The 15,839-nt window shown below is 41.6% G+C and overlaps 2 long non-coding RNA genes across 3 annotated transcripts in view; both read right to left on the reverse strand.

The window, feature by feature from the left end:
- The window catches only part of LOC140215964 (uncharacterized), a 94,538-nt gene that overhangs the window by 22,973 nt on the left and 55,726 nt on the right, over positions 1-15,839 (reverse strand). The window lies entirely within an intron of this gene.
- Positions 993-14,692, reverse strand: LOC129383574 (uncharacterized). Of its 2 annotated transcripts, XR_008611464.2 has the most exons (4): positions 14,648-14,692; positions 12,835-12,940; positions 10,278-10,347; positions 993-2,916 (listed from the first exon to the last, which is right to left on the reverse strand). It is a non-coding gene; the product is annotated as an uncharacterized lncRNA (long non-coding RNA). The 2 variants fall into 2 exon arrangements; XR_008611463.2 differs by lacking the exon at positions 14,648-14,692 and having other exon boundaries at positions 994-2,916; positions 12,835-13,901.

Below are 15,839 nucleotides of genomic sequence, written 5' to 3' on the forward strand. Positions count from 1 at the left end.
CTTTTGCACAGACTATATATTGAGCTCGCTTGACTAAGAGTAAAACTTCATTTGGCCTAGTTGGCACATAATTCTGAACTTAAAACTTGCAGCGCAAACACCTAAGACGAACCGCAAAAGGCAGATACGACACACGCTGGCACTAACTGACAACTTCTTTATTTCTTCGTCGTTGATGCATACCTATGTATGCCCTAGGCCACACAACTGCACAGGCGCACACATTACATTACAGAGATCTCCCAAATTATCACATATGCAAACGTAGGAACTCAAATTCAGATGGGTGCAGGGACAAAGCTATGTCACTGATGCAATTATCATTTTGCCTTTTTATGTCGTAGGCCTCTAAGGCAAGCCGCCCAAGCTCATTCATGCTTTTGCCAAGAATCGACGTCCCATCAAGTCGTGCCTCACAATTTTTGCAAGAGTTTATATGCGCAACAATGTGCACTCTTCTATCTACATTTTTGTTTACTTTTTGTGCATGTTCCCTGCGCGGTCCCTTAAACACATAAGGTCATCTATCAACTCAAGAAAATTGCTTGCAGGCATAGTGTTCCTTTGGCGTTTTCTGCACCGAACAAGCTTTTAAAGCTATGCTCCCGCACCTGCGGAGAGGGCAGAGGAGGACGCCGAATTCGGCATGATGCTTCATACATGTTGTGCACGGTCGGCGTGGTTTATACAATTCACTCTCATGTGCTAAGACATAGCTTGGCTAGATAGGGCATTGCATCAATGAGCGACTCAGGGAACATGCGCAACAAATAAACAAAAATGTAGATAGAGGAGCGCACCTTGGTGCGCATATAAACTCTTGCAACAATTGTGAGGCACAACTTGATGGGACATCAATTCTTGGCAAAAGCAAGAATGAGCATGTGCGGCTTGCCTTAGAGGCTTACCACAAGAAAGGCAGGGCGATAATTGCATTAGTAAGATATCTTTGTCCCTGCATCCATCTGAATTTGACTTCCTACACTTGCGTATGTGATAATTTGGCAGATCTCTGTAATGTAATCTGAGTGCCTGCGCGGTAGTGTGGCCTAGGGTTTATATTGCATCGACGACGAAGAAATAAAGAAGTTAGCACCAGTGTGTGTCGTATCTTCCTTTTGTGGTTCGTCTTAGGTGTTTGTGCTGTAAGTTTAAGTTGCTTGACTAAGCCATTCCTAATTAACAGTGGCTGGTATAATGAGGCCGATCAGTGGTATTTTGCATGGACTAGCACACAAATATGATAAATGTCAAAGTAGTAAATTAAGAAATTGGGACTCATCACACAAACAAGCTACATAATTTAGTGCTGGATTTCTGAGCAAGCTATTAAAAATTATTGTATTTTACGAACCAGAACCCACCTTCTGATTATGACACATGCCATAGCAAGTAACCCGAATTAATTTGGACAACCTGGGGTTCTTTAACATGCACTTGTCTAAGTACACAGGTGCTTTTGCATTTCGCTCCCACTGAAATGCGGTTTTGTTTAAGACTACATTTACGAAAGTTCCAAACACGATCCCCCCTATATTTTTACAGTGGGTGCTCTTTAAATGGAGCCTTAAGGTGCCAGGGAAATTGGTTCCATTTACCAGGCATTATATTTACTGAGAGACATAGCAGAGAGCCAACCAATTATCAGGATGGTGTCCTATTTAAGCGGCAGTTTCGAAGCGATTTTCGTTTATCGAGATTCCACTGTAGTCCATAATAGTGGATGAGTTGTGTTCTGCATGGACACATTAGCATGGCTACCATGTTTAGTTGAATATTGTGCAAGCAGCAACATTTCACTGTACCCAGTGCAATATATAAAGCCAGCAATGTAACATGTTGCAAATGCAGCCACGAACAAGTACCTTCCCTGATCATATCCAAAAGCAGCATCTTTATACGAAATTAGTCATGCCTTCTCCCGTTTAAGTGCCTTGTTTTCAGAAATCAAATCCTCCTTATCACATTGACCTCCAATTGTGTCATTCCCCGAGCTGAGGTCATTTGAGATTGCATTTAATTGCCCTTCAAATAGCATATTGGTCTTATTTAAAAAGCACATGGCATCACAGTGACCACCTAGACATAGAATTCGAGCTGCAACACAGTAGCAAACATTCTGAGGTAGAAGCCTAACTATTCTTTTGAATTTGGATGCATGCTCAAAACACTGCTACGCAATTGCAGACAGGGCTGATAGTGTAGCAACCAGGACAGATTTAACGGACATAAAGGAGCAAAATTGTGTGAGCTTCGAATTATTATTCTCTCTGAGGAACCATGCTGTCCAATTATAAAACGGGGATCAAAATAAAGTAATTGGATAGCAAATCTGCATTTCATTAAGTAAATAAAATACTGTTCATGCTACCTTCCAGGGTGCACACTACATTCCCTTTCCTTGAATGTGAATTTGCTACCTTTCCATGGGTTGCCAAATGTATAGGTGTATTGTTGGTCAAGGGTGGTGGAATGGATATAGGTCTCAGGCTAGAGGAAATATTTAGAGAAGGAGACTTGCCAGGTTGAACAACGAATGTCTCAGGCTGGAGCCATTTGGTTCTCTTGCAAAGATGTTGCCTCCAGCTTGAGACTTCCTTTGTTGGACAACTGTTGATGACTAATTTCGCCATCTTTTCATTTACCCTCGTCTTATTCAACCTATTGCTCCACGCAGCAGCTGCACTTTAAAAAATAAAGATATTAATGAGCTCAAAGGCTTTGTGCATGGCTGCATCCCCAAGTGCAAAAATTTGTTTGCAGAGTGAATGACAGAGTTGGTACCTTTCTTGAGAATTCAATAGGAAGAACCAAAAATTAAGCTAACAGACTGGTTATGACGACAAGTAAACATGAATTGATGTGGAGTGCCATTTCTTCATTTTGCACCAGGCTTGGGGCCAGCCAGACTTCTTCCTAAAATTGAGAAAATTTTTCTAATGAAATACATATTAAGAGTATTTTCTTCATAATCTGAAAATAAAAAACATGGTTATTTGGTTATTCATATTTAGTTGGGAACAGTGCGAAGGACACTGACGAAGTAAGGGCTTATGCAGTAATGCCACATAGTGCTGGCTGAGAACAGATTCAATTTTAGAACAGACAAACAGTTAAGTACTTTGGAATGCTTCCTAAAAGCCATAAAAAACCAAAGCAGGAAGCAGTTGTACAAAATAATGTATGTGCATGAAAAATGCATCTGATCATCGGTTCGCAGACATGTATGCCATTTGCTTGTCAGTTAACAAAACACGTGTTACACTGAAACATTTCTCCTACAATTTGGCAATTCTGTGGGCTTTCATTATTGCTCGGGTCAGTTGGTTTATGTTGTTACTGCTACTAGTGTACGGTGAAGTGTAATGTAGATGGGCAAGTACTACTGACAACTATGAACATTGGCAAATTTTGCTGCACCAGGATAATGCATGCATTGTCCCGCTGCAGCGAAACTTTCCAGTAAACATTCACAGTTGTCTGTAGCACTTTCCCATCTGTCTCGCCTCACACTGTTCCATCTATAGCGCTTCACCATACTGTAATATGCACCACCGACACAAAATTCTACCCTTCTGAAGTTCTTACTGCTACTTCGCACTCGTCACATTCAGGCCGCCAGGCGTACTGAGCCCAATGTAGTATAACTGCATAGACTGGCAGCTCCTGTCATGGACTTATTCTGGTGTAATGGCACCACAGAAGCAAACGAAGACAAAGACATGCAGGACACAAGTGCCTAACCTCAACTCTCGCTTTAATAAGAAAACAGACATCATATACATCACATAGTGACAGGAAGTGATGTCATTAATTCAAAAACAAATTCTTTGTGCAATGTAGCTGAGAATGACTGATGCATTTGTCCTTTTCGTGCTAATCTGCCAAAGCTTAATTATCTTATGTACATCTGCTCATAATTTTTGGCTACAAGTTTTGATGAACACAGGAACGAACCAATCTATTTTGCAGTGCATCACTATGTGCGAATGAGAGTTATTCCACACAAACTTCATTAGCCGCAATCTCAAATTAATACAATGTGTGTATGCAATGCAAGCATGACTGGATGGGAATGGCTGACTGTACATAACCTCCGTTGCACAGTGCACCGCCTGCAAATTGTGCTGCACGCAACAAATTAATTTGTTTTCCTGGCTTGTCTTTTTTTCTCATCAGAGCAAATCTCTCATCACATGTTTCATACAGAAAAAAAATGTTTGCCCGTAGAGACCAGCTACACAATTACCCATGAAAATTACAAATGCATACGAAACAACTGCAACCACTTTTTTACTTCATCTCATTCATTATATTCCATATTAATGCCTAATTTAGTTGCGCAAATCATTGTTTTCTCAGGCCCTTGTTAGGAGAGTTTTGTGCTGTAATAAAAGGCAGAAGCCAAAAAAAGGAAAAGGTTGGTTGTGGTTGAAGCACAATATGCATCTGGTGAGCTAGGCTGCAAGCGTTGTGTAGTCTGCTGCCATCATAAGGCCGTGCCTACATTGGACAGATGGGATGCTCTATTAATGCGAAATCAGGGAAATTGAGGGAGTATGAGTCATCCGTGTGAAACAATCCTCCATCACACAATGTTAAATACTGCAAAGAATGTGACTGCGGTCCTGTGTTCCACAAAACTTGCGTTGTAGCCAGGTATTACGACCTGACAACATGCAAGGTAATTGTGGCTTGCAACATTTAAAAAGTATGACGAATGTATCAGTGATCCATTAGTTGCACTGCATAAAGAATTTCTTTTAACAGATATCATCACATCATGTCTCCACCTGTTAATAAATATTGCCTGTTTCCTTATTTTAAAGCTTGAAGTGAGATCCGGTGCTTGTGTCATGTGCGTACATATCTTTGTTTACTTTTTGTGGTGTCATTACACCAGAATTTATATAACCAAATGGCCACACACTGCTTTTGTCACGTTATAGTGGTGCTTGCAAAGCCTCCCAAACAGCAGCCTATTTGGTCAAAACATGCTTTTGTACATATGCTCTTCCAAATAGAAAAGCTATCAAGAAGGTAACAAGAATCAAGAGCATTAAGTTAAATCCACTGCAATGCTTCACTTTTTTGCCTTGATTCCTTACACCTAAGTGGATAAGAAAGAGTGTGAATGTTACAGAAGTGCACTAAATAAGTTGTTGAAATTATGCAAAAATGTTAATGCAACTAAGCATAGATTTATGTGCAATAATAGACACCAGTCTCAATTTCTTTCCTTCTGACATAAACATAGTATATCTTATTCCTTTGGCATGAAGGAAAGCATATGTAGACCAGACAAGCTTATATTTGAATGAGAGCCTTCACGATTAAGCACCACTATAATGTGACCATAAGAGTACATACTCTGTAAACAGTGCAGATGACAGCCCAAATTTCATAAGTGCAACATGTTAGCGAAAGCAGCAACCATTAACCCAGAAACTAATCAAATCCCACAAAATAACAACAAGAAAAAAAAAAGATTAATGTGTCAGCGCAGCACCTGTTCTCTGAAGTTACAGAAAAGTGGTATGCTTGTTAACAAACCTGAAACCACAGCACATTTGTATCTGACCACCCCCTGCCTCTTTATGTGCTTTCGTGCCTCTGACAAGGCATTACTGGATATTTATTTGCTTGTCTGTTGCAAAAACACATCAATTATTAGTCAGTGCACAGTGCACCATGCCATTTATCTATGTGGACTCACTTTGTGCCCTTAGCACTGCTCTCACCTATTCAGAACTAAGGATTGCAAAAATACTTGTTCCACTTAAATCTACATGCCTTAATATGTGGGTTCTGCAGTTGAAATAGGGTAATTATAAGTAAAATGCATGACATGTTCTGATGAACTTTGTTTTCATAATCTAATTGTTTATTTGGGCACATAACCAGTCAGATCATTTGTACTAAAACAAGAAAACAAATTCAACACACTAGGTTATACTGGTTGGTGCTCTATTGACTTTAGTACACACATTGAACAAACGACAGGCAGTGAGAAATACCAACAACCACTAACTTCCACACGGCATTATTGGTCACATGTGCACGATATAGCTACAAAAACCCAAACGAAAGTAGACAAAGAAAAAAGTACATTTTAACAGAAAAAGAACAAGACAAAAAAACTTCTTTTGGTAGCTAAGTCACAATCAAGGTGTAAATGACAGCTATAGTTTGGCAAGCACACATGTAGTTACTTTGCTCAGTTCCTCGATATCCCAATTTCTTGTTTGACAGCAACACCAACGGGACACCTACGCATATCTATTGCACATGCCCTTTTTGCTCGCTCCAAAATCCTTTCGTGGTTATTCATTTAGTACCTGCTTCGCCTGTACTGGCATTGCAGGGGGGGTATACATTCTGTGTAATGTAACTTACATTCAAATCAAGCACACAAAGCAGGGAGGGAATTATCTTTGAAAACTATGCAAACAATTGCAGGCTGAAAAACCTTGCAGTCCCTTTGGTCCAAGGAAAAAACAATGTGAGGCATCACCTATAAGTAAAGGAAATTAATAAACCTTTTTATTGTAATCTCTTTCTTGTGAGGTTTGATGATAGCCTGATATGAATTTCTCTATCTCTACATGTTTGGAACAGTATATGCTTGAAATAATCTTAACTGAAGAGATTTCCCAGTCTTTTAAATCCTGCCATTGCAGCTTACCCTTACTCTCAGTAATACAAAGCCTTTTAGTATGACTTCCTATTACAAATCTAACTGCCATATTTTGAACATTTTCAAGCAGACCAGCTGACTCAATATTATGGGGATTCTAGCAAACGTACTTATTTGATTAGTGAATGCACATAAGCAAAATACCGCTGTTCTTTGAGGTTTTCGGGAAGCCAACAAAATGTGTATGGGTGGACACACGACAGCTACTACACCAATAAGCATCGTGGCCAACCAAAATTAAGTTTATTCCTATATGGGCGGGCGCGGCGGAGTGTGAGCAGACAATGGTCGGCTTTTTCTGGAGTCATATACAAAGGAACCCCAACATAACGAATGCACTAAAATCAGCAATTTGGTTTGTTGTACTCAGATTCGACCGTTTAGTCAAATAAGTACATTTGCAAATGGATTGTTTTCCCACGGAAAGGGCCGCAGTCAGAAAACACAAATCTGAATGAGAAAAAAATTTTGAATTTGAGAGTCGGCGACCAAAGATACGGTTTCACGGTGTGTTAACGATACCTTCACATAGGTAGCATGAAGCAAACCCAGCCTTGCTTTCGCATCCACCCTGTCCTCTTTGATACTGCCACACACAGTGGAACGACACCATCATGAAAAGTGCTGGCAGTGGAGGTGAATGCTTTGTCTGTATCAAACTTCAATGCATCTCTGAAACTACAGATTATGCAACCCCGTGTACTAAACACGGGGGAAGACTGTGCACATAATACCACGCCATATCAGCACGTCTAGTCTTTCCACACGCAGCAGATCACCTCTAGAACAGGGTGTGCAGGCTCCAGATGTGCTCAGCTGTGCTCACAGCCTTGGCGCTAGAAAAGAAGACGCACGGACTGGGCCCTTCTGAGGGCCCCCTTAAAAGCTCAGTTTGTCATTTTTTGTTTCTGTAATAGGCTAGTGATAAAAGTGAATTTGCTTCATGCCTATTAAGAAATGTTGTACACATGGTAGAAAAATTATGAAAGTAGAACATTTTATTACTTTTCACCCCTCTCAGTTGGAATATCGTACAAATGCATAAGCAGCCATTTTTGCCTTGTTTCATCTAAGATGTTTTTTTCATGCTGAAAGAAAGGCATGTGTTTAAAAAATAAGCTTGGTTGCAACATGTAAAGGAATTATGTAATGTCACAAGGGTTCCTGAAATCAAAATATATTTGTGATTTCTTTGCGACTGGAACACTCAAAAGGAAAACGACCTTTTAAACAGACTAAAACAAAGCCACAGCACATGCACCCATACTAAGCCAGGGACTGTATCAAGCTGATATGAGAAGACTTTCAAGAAAGAATCTTTCCCGGTTTGGGAAAATTCTTAAAACAATGGTTAATACCTGGCCCCACACCTTAAATCTAGAAGGAATAAAGTTCTTAAGCTACTCTGTGTTCTTTCTTGAACCCAACAAATGTGCCTAGAAAAATGGGTCAAGTCTACATCTTGCCGCATCTGTGGCAAGGTGTGAACACAAAACTCGCTTCAGCTGGCTGCAGTGCTCCCTGCGATGAATATTCAGGCAGAAAATTGTTACCCCAGTGTGACTGTGCACCCAAGAAAACAAAATGTGGTAGACTACATCAATGCAAACGGAAAAATCTTTAGTCCATGCTTGCTGGCAACCTGTGTCTGTATTGGCCTCTAGGAGAATTGTGGCCCCCACGTGCTGGAATATTTCCGTGGCATAGAAAACATTGTGTGATACCAGCTATCAAGTGCTACCATGAAGTAGCTACCAGCTATCAAGCTATCAAAAGAGCTATAGGCAATTTTGCTGCAATAACAGTACTGTTTTTATAGCATTCGTTGTGGGGAGTGCAGCTTGCCCCTTTTGCCGGAGTTCTTGCTGAACGGCGATTTATTATCAGTTTGTTATATGTGGAACTTGAACAGCTTATATTTTTGTCTCCTCAATCCACACTTCTGCTGCACTTTTGCCAGCATCTCTACACAGGGTGTCTTGACTGAGGTCATACCAAGTAAGCACGCTACAAGCCTTGTGTGCATTGTTTTCATGACTTTTTCGATGACCAAATTTCATTTTCAGTGACTTTATCAACTAAGTATCTAGCGGCAGCTTGAACATGGGTACTCATCAGAACTCGCACCAGGCTTGGTCAAATACGTCCAGCACTGCAGCACTGAGTAGTGAACCATGCTGTAAGAGTTGGCAACTAAATTGCCATCTTGTGATTGAAACTTTTCATCCTTACAATCAAGGCTTCAATTGCCCAGCCAGCGAGCTGCAGCAAAGGTGTGAACTATAGTCATCTGATGTCACATTCTATGTCATAGCGATAGCAGGTGATCCCTCCAGTGGTGGCCCTCAAGGCCAACAGGCATCCCTTTCTATGCAGGTGCTTGTGTAGGACTAGGGAGATGGTGCCAGTTTGTTCTTCAGCATTAACACTGTCCACGCTGTATCAGGAACACATTTTCTTACTCAGTGCTATAGCCCTTGAACCTACATAATTGCCAATGAGTCCTTTGTCGACCAACCTTTCCTTTGCCATGTCATTTCCTTCTGCCTTGATGTCACAGCAACTTCAGCTATATGAAGCAATGATGGTGTTTGAGTACCCACACAGCCTTGCAGCTTTCCAACCTGAACATTGCTTCATTAAAAGCTGACATGATTTGGTCTCAGCAGACAGATCAGAGTTTAAAAGAAGCCTTAAACTTCTTTAAAAGTCATTCTAACCTTGTCAATAATCCCGTGCCTTTTGATGTGTTATTCAGCATTGTCCAAAGCAAGTCGGCTCTTAAAAATCAAAATAACAACTTTGTGAGGCCACCTACTAGGCTACCACTGTCTCTTCAGCCAGCCTGAAGTGTCTTGCAGCCATCAAAGCTGGAGTGCCAAAAAAACGACAAAGAAAAGTGTGGCAGACAAAATGCTCATGGAAATCCATATGTTTATGGACTGTTACACTGACTGAAAAAGATGGTGGCTTCCCAATACAGTCTTGATGTACGTAGCTGTTTCAGTCACGAATAAACAGCCAGTTGCGCAGTCCTGCACAAGCACAGTGTACAGATGCCCATGGATTAAAATTTGTTGTGTGTGCATGTGGTACAGTGTACCACATTTCATGTTCCTGAGGCTGCAGTACACTGGGAAGACTGGTTGCAACTTCAATAGTAGGCCCTTAGAGTATTGCAGCCCTTTGTTCATATTTTGCTGCAGATTGTATCAAATGCGAATGCAAATTGTTTTGCAGGACACGTCAGTTCAGTTCAAGCAATTAGACAGAGTAACCCAAGAAATAGTTTAAGCCTCGAAAAGGTCTTAATGCAGTCCCTAGTTTAGTACAGGTTTTCGCCTGATGTTTTGGCTTCTTCTACGGTATAATGCTGTTGCTTGCTAGGTACTGGTGGTGTGATGTGCACACTCTCTTGTGTTGCTATAACGACAACTTGTAAAAAACATTTTCCTTCCTAACAAACATTTGGATACAGTGCCTGTGAGCTCATCTTTTAACCTGTTTTTCATTGGATCTGTGCATTTACATTGAATGTGAACTAGAAAATATCAGTACTGAGAATCACAAAAGAACACACCTGTGTAACGATTCTGCCGAGATCGTGGGAGTGGTCCAGCCACAGGATGCAACTCAGGTAGAAAGGCCTCCTGAGTTAAAGCAAAATAAAAATCGTTGTAAGATGCAAATAAAAAATTTTATTTTGTGAGGCTTTCGGCATGTATACTAATTACCACATTTGTATGTAAAATAGTTTTGCATAATAGCTGAGCAAGGTTAACGTCTCGCCCTGTGACTGTCAGCCAATGCTACTCATGGCAATGGTGGCGAATATGGCACATCCTTTCAAATGGAACTTTTGTGGGTTACATGAATTTAAAAGAACTTAGGTTTACATAATACATAACACCTGTGGTAAGCTGGATGTCTTGCATGCAGCACCAATGCCACAAGTGGCACTGCTTAACACTTCCAGGGCCAGACTTAGTACATAAAGAATACAAATGTGCAACAATGTGAACAGGTGGTTAGCTGCTGCTATAACTCAAAGATTGCATGCATCATGTAGATGTGAATGCAGCTCCCATCAGGAGCGAGTTGCCCTTTAGTGCACTTCACTTCTCTTCCTCTTTTGTCTTCATTGCATGTTGGTGCCATATGGTAATAATGAACAAAAATTAAGCACTTCAGTTCCCATTCTTGTTTTACTACATGCTGTAAAGTCATCTAAGTGCGCTTAATACTCTTAAGAATGTACTTTAGCCATTTTGTCAATATTTTTCGCTTGGCTTCACTACACCTTAATGTAGTGCAAATTCTAGACAATGCTTACAAAAAAACCTACTCCACACAATAACACCTCCAATTAACAGTACACAGTCTATGGCTTCGAGATGTGTACATACATACTTTATACATGGTTACAATGAAAATATAAGTGGCTGTTCTAATACGCACACTTAGCATACTGCATAACAGTCACCTGGTTCCAAAATGGCTTTTTGTTATCACCCATAGGACGGCCACAACTATAAATTTAATTGTGGCAGTAACTTAAGCCACGGTCAAAACCTTCATAGTGCAATCAATGAAAATTTTCGAATTTAGAGCAGTTAGACATAAACAGGGCAAGTAGTTTTAAAGTGTTAAATAATGAACTGTTATGGAATATGGCGGTAGAAGGCCATGCGCCTGAAACATAGGTACTGTTTATCATATAAGCACATTCTTATATTTTTGCTTAGTTTCCTAGGGATTGCATCAAACAGTTTGCTTGTGTAAATTTTGCTACATGGCTGTATCGTATTAGCCCTTATCTTTTCACATTTGGCTTACTGCAGCTTTATGCACATGCATAAAGCTACTACTGCTACCACTTTCTACACTACTACCTTCAGCTGAAGGCCAAGCACTATGCTGTCCAACATACATGCATTTAACAACACCGAACGGTAGACAGAGAATGAGCAACTCTTTTAAAAAGTGCAGTTCTTTGGAGACACATTGATATATATCTGGAAAACAGAGATTTTTGCTAAAGTTATAACTTAATATAATTGGTACTGAGCATAATGCATCTTGCAATAAACTTGCATTTACCGCACACCATTATACACACTGCGACCTCTGCAGCTTCTCCACAATCTGGCACAATGTGCTCAAGCTGCCTGTAAACCCTGGAAGGGGTCTATGATAGTTTAAGAAGCTTAGCAAACATGAGAAAGACCTAAAATGAAGGTCAGAGAAGCAAAGCAAATTTTTAACCATTCCTCTCTATGTTGCTATGAATGTCAAGGTTCCAGCAAATGATGTGTTTGAACTGTGTTTTTAATCGTGCAATACTAGAGAGCACATTTTTGCAATAATAATGTGACAGAGAAGAATGACAGAAACTAACTTAATGAATATTTTTCTAAACTTGCATGAGGTTTTCATCATTATGCTGATGCACACACCTGCATACCTCTACTGTGAAGTCTTGTTTCAGTTTATTTTATTGTCACATAGTAATTTACATCATACACTTGTCCTGAAATACATCACGTTGGGCTCCTTCAGTATTTTTTGCTTACTGGAAACACACATGCCTATACAGGGCAAGCACTCAATACATGCAAGACTGCCACGGGAATGGCCACTCGAGGTCGACTGTTAGTACAGCGCAAAAGACGAGGACTGAAGGAAGAACACAACACAGGCGCTGTCACACAGAAACATACTCAAGGCACTTTGCGAGATTCTCAGGCTTCTTTCATGCTCTAAAAACACATTATGTAGCACATATTGAGCCACAGATAGCTGTACTGGGAAATTTTCACGTTGCTCTACAATATTATAATTGAGACTTTTTATCTAATTACATTTGAGAAGTTGATTATTTGATTAAGACTAATTAGGTAATTAGGCAAAATGCAGCAAATCCAAGTATTTCCAAGAGACAGGAAACAACATTACATAGGTTCTGTGCAGCTAGATGGCATATTCATATTTTTAAATGTTTGCTAGAGTTACGTGGGATAACCTGCATACCTCCTATGGAACAGGTGTCACACCAATCACTCTAAGTAATGCCGCTAAACTAGCCATTGCGCTCAAAACATACAGGGTAAAAAAGCAAACTCTAGGTAAGAGCATACCAAGGCCTCTATTGCTGAAAAGGGAAACTGATGGGAGGCGCCCGATCTCCGGCCATGAAGCTGCTTCATCCTCACAGTTGGCAATGAAACGACCGCAGCCGCAGTCCTGAAATAAAAATGAAAAATTTGACACTACAGTGATCACACAGAACACAAAAAAGCTGGTCACAAGCTTATCTTGGTGAACATCTGCTGCTACATTAGGTTTTGTATATTCGTCAGCTTATTGTTAAACTAAGCTTGCCAATATTTTATATCTTAATGGCTTTGCTCTTTACAAACCAATACCTTTGCCCAACCCATGCACATATGCACTACTTAAGCTATGAGATGTTTACTGATCCCTTACAATGAATGGCTTCTAAGACAAATTATTTCACACAAAAGGATGCATAACTTATGAGTGTTACTGACATTGAATACCAAGGTAGTACCTTTTTTTATAGACAATCGCGGACTTGAAGCACATTTTTCTCACAGATACAGGTTACAGGTTGATCGGTCTGCCATTTTTTTTTTTCACCAGCAACAGAAATTTTGTTATTAATACTCGTGCAATATAGGATGACGCTGTGATGTGTGATATGATCCTGAGTTGAAAAGCGCAACTTCTTTGTGTTAATTTGGCACCTAGAATTCAATACTAAATATCTGTACCCAATAGGCAATGGCACAGCAGCAAAGTAATTAAACATTAAACAAGTTCAGGTATCCAGAGCACAGCGCCAGCTGTTGAATAACAACATTGCACAAGCATCGACTATATAGATATAACGTAGTAAGTGCACCGCAGGCGTAGTGGCGGCCTCAGCAAAGAACACAGGCATGGAGCGACGCGCCCGTATGACCTATCACCGGCAATGCTATCGCGTAAATTGATATATCTCGTCACGGCACGGGCACCGTTTTCTGCCGGCCGAGGTGCCGGCGCCACTGGTACTCACCTGCTCCGGCCGCCGAGGTTCAAGTGACGGCGTATCCAGTAATCTGAACCCAAGCAGGACACCTGTTACCGCCAAGCAGTACGCTAACAATAAAGAGGTTCTTATACTCTGACCGGCAGCTCATGCGGCATTGACCCGTAGTGCCGTTGGAAGCTCACCACACGCTTTTAATACCACAAACGCGCCGCCAACATTTCACGCCCGTAGATCAAAGTTGACGGGCGCAGGCTCTACATGCTACGTGCCGCAGTCGCGCACTGCCTGCACAATCAACGACGTGGGCGCGAAGAGACACAGACGATAGAAAGGAGCGTACTGGCAAATCTGCACAATGCGCGCTAAGTGGGCGACCTACTGCACACAATCGCACGAGCTAGGGGATTGGCGCCACGTACGCGCCAGCTAGCAGATACCGCGCACAAAGAAGCGCCGCCGGTTCTCGCTCAAATGATCGCTGTACAAACACTCACACACGCGCACCGCAGTAAGCCCTTAACGAGCCGCCACATTTTCAGGCCGCGGTTAGGCGGCGAAGCTTAGCTCACCTCGCAATGCACGTAACTATTATGGTAGTGGCTTGCGCTTCGGGGATCATGTCGAATGCTCACATCCGCCCAATTAAAGACGCGGCAAAGTCCCTCATTATATAAAATCCTAATTTTTAAGTACACTCGCTTGACTCTGAGCACTCAAGTCGCCTCGATTACGACAAAGCTCGAAGAAACACAGTGATCGTGCAAAATGGTTCTGGACGGTCAACTGTCGCGCCATGTTGTATCGAGACCTTCAACAAGTCATATCAGCGCGTCTCCTCACTTAGAACACATGCACACTCATAGAACATGTAATAATCGTTCAAAGTCACTTACCGTGGAGTCTTGGGGGTTCAAAGCAGTGAGAAACATCAACCACGGTCGAAGAATGTGCCGTCGGTGGTGGAATGGCCGTCGCTGAAAGCTGCTTCAACGCGCGCGCGCGCGCTCCGAAGGCTGGTGTTCCTCCGCGCGTAGTTCCGACTTCGGCGTCCTCTGCAGCACCAAGGCGCGGCTACTCCGAACAGAAAAACAGCGCCGACACACATTGCGCGGGATATTTCGAATCTGACTGCAGAAATAATCCTACTGAAATTGTCGCTGCGGCTGACTGCCTTGTTGGTCATGGCTGAGTTATTCTTTTCTCTGTTTGGCTCGTCTCAATTTCCCCTACGCCACCGTTATTCCTTGAAAACCCCCATTTTACAACCGCAATGCCCCTTCAAATGGGGTCGGGGGTATAATAATGGTTCTAGCTTATTTTACTTCTTCTCGTGGGCGTACTCATTTTAAGCTAGGGGGGAAAAATGGCATATCAACTGTTAAAACGCCCATATGGGCTCATTTGTGTTTACAGTGTAGTTTCCTACAGTTTGCCATGTAGCTGAGCGCTTGGGAACGTTATGCTTCACTGCCATGGCTTCGAAACCGCAAAGGACGTGAAGCAAGAGAAAAGACACCTCTGGAATGAAATCTCACGCAAAGCTGCGCGTCTCGCGAGGTACAGCCATGTAACAGCTGCATAAAACGAGGGCGCTTTGAGGCTCGGCGTTCACATACATCGTAACAACGTGGACCTTAGTAAGTACATGAAATTTGATGCCAAAGATACCTACAATCGAATAATATAGTCGCCTTGTCATATTAATAGACATTGCTTCGCATACCATTTTTTTTATCACAAGGCGAAAAATTTCAGTTCTGTTTTCTACCATATTCGAAAGCATCAACAGTGTCTCTTTCGATCTTAGAGGGAATCTTATTCTTGATATGCATTTTGGCCATCTTGAATATTTCCTCTATTCCTATCGCTTTGCGGTGCTCGCGCAAGCAAGCATCATAGTTTCCTTAACGGTTTGTTGGATTTGGCAAGTAGTCCTTTAGGAGACTCAATGGCCTGTGTACCCTCTCTTCCCACTGTGTAAAAAGCTCCAACCGACAATTTTTACACGCCGTTTCGGTTGCAAGTTAGTTCGCCATAGAGCCTGCGGAAACTATTGACAGATGAAATGCCGAAGGGATAATGGAA

This window comes from Dermacentor andersoni, chromosome 2 (assembly GCF_023375885.2).
Source record: "Dermacentor andersoni chromosome 2, qqDerAnde1_hic_scaffold, whole genome shotgun sequence".
Classification (NCBI taxonomy): Eukaryota; Metazoa; Arthropoda; class Arachnida; order Ixodida; family Ixodidae; genus Dermacentor; species Dermacentor andersoni.